The following is a 1,539-nucleotide window of genomic DNA, read 5'->3' on the forward strand; positions in this document are numbered from 1 at the left end:
AAAAAAGAATAGCTCTTAAGTGCATCTCATATTCTTTAAACTAATGACGGCTGATCTGGAAAAGAAATCAATGGTGATGACTTAGCCTTTCTTCAGTCTGAACATGGAGCAGACATGACAAGCAAAACAAGATCTGAAATGATTTGTGGAGCTATAGGATTATTTATCTAATTTAGGCAGTTTTGAATAATCTCCAAATACTGCAGTAAAACAATGTATAAATACTGCTTAGTAAATAAAGTTAGAATTCAAATGTCTTTAATGACTACATGTATACCTAAAATTATTTACTGCTTTTATTACCAGAGAAATCTGTATTTCACTAGAGCATTTCCAATTTGGTCAACTTAAATACTCTCAGTAGTACACCTACAGCTACTCCTGGATTGAGGGAGTTAAAAGCAGTAATTATGAATTTAGGCCAGTTGTAATTTAAAGAAGGTTGCTGGCATTTTAGAATTACATTACTCTATTGGAATTCATTTCATGCTGTACTTCTAACATCTCCAAGAGATGTTAGTTACAAGGGTAGAAGCTGAACCAGTAGCATTTTTTTCTAAGCCAATCCATAAAGATGCTTCTTTGCCTCTTTGATGTGATAAGGAAGTGTTAAATCAAAGTGAATCCTTCTCTGCATCTTGGGACAGAATACTGCTTAAACCAATTGTTACTATTCCTGGGTGTTTTAAACACCGAACCATGCGTCTCTCTCTGCAGATCAGAGAAGATTGTAGCAGTCATCCTGTACCACCTGCTATCGCTTAATTAGTATAATCATCTAATTTCCAGTTGGAAATAATGGCATCATGCACTTTTTACTAATTGTAACCATCATAATATATTCCAAATTATGTTACACTAACATTATGTGATTTAGACATTTTAAGAGGAGGTATTTTCTTTGGATTTACACACCGTTTTTTTCTGATCTTGACTCTCACCCAGCAGCAAAAGGTCATAATCAGTTTTTTGCATTACTATGATCCTAAAGATACCATTGATTCATATCATAATTCTGCAGATGAGCCTTTGATAAGTGCGATTTAACCTGTAGTGGACAGAGAAAAAAAATAAATAATGGAAGCAGCAGCTTGTGAAAATATAAAAGCATTCAGATTTTGAAGAGTTTATTTGTTCTGTTTTGACAGCAAAATCTAGATTTTTTTTTTCTTCTTACATAAAATATTGATGATCACATATGTGAATTAAATTTTATATAGATTCTGATTAAGATTCCCAGTTTGAGGAATAATCTTAGTTGATCAGAAAAGGTTCTAGTGTTTAAACCTTATTATATTGCAGCATTTTTATTTCCTCCCAAAGATTACATCACAACAAATGAATATGTAATAAATGGGCCATTTGGGGCAGCTTCTTTTCACTGGACGGGTCTGGGTTATGCAGCTTTGAAAACAGAAAGAGAGAGAAAAAGAGAAGCAGTGAGACGAAGGGACACAGGCGAACCTGAGCCACTGCAGAGTTAACCCTCCCCCATTCCCAGCAATACTGCCTGCCTAAGCGCAGCACTACTACATATAT

The sequence above is a fragment of the Meleagris gallopavo genome, chromosome 3, assembly GCF_000146605.3.
Source record: "Meleagris gallopavo isolate NT-WF06-2002-E0010 breed Aviagen turkey brand Nicholas breeding stock chromosome 3, Turkey_5.1, whole genome shotgun sequence".
NCBI lineage: Eukaryota > Metazoa > Chordata > Aves > Galliformes > Phasianidae > Meleagris > Meleagris gallopavo.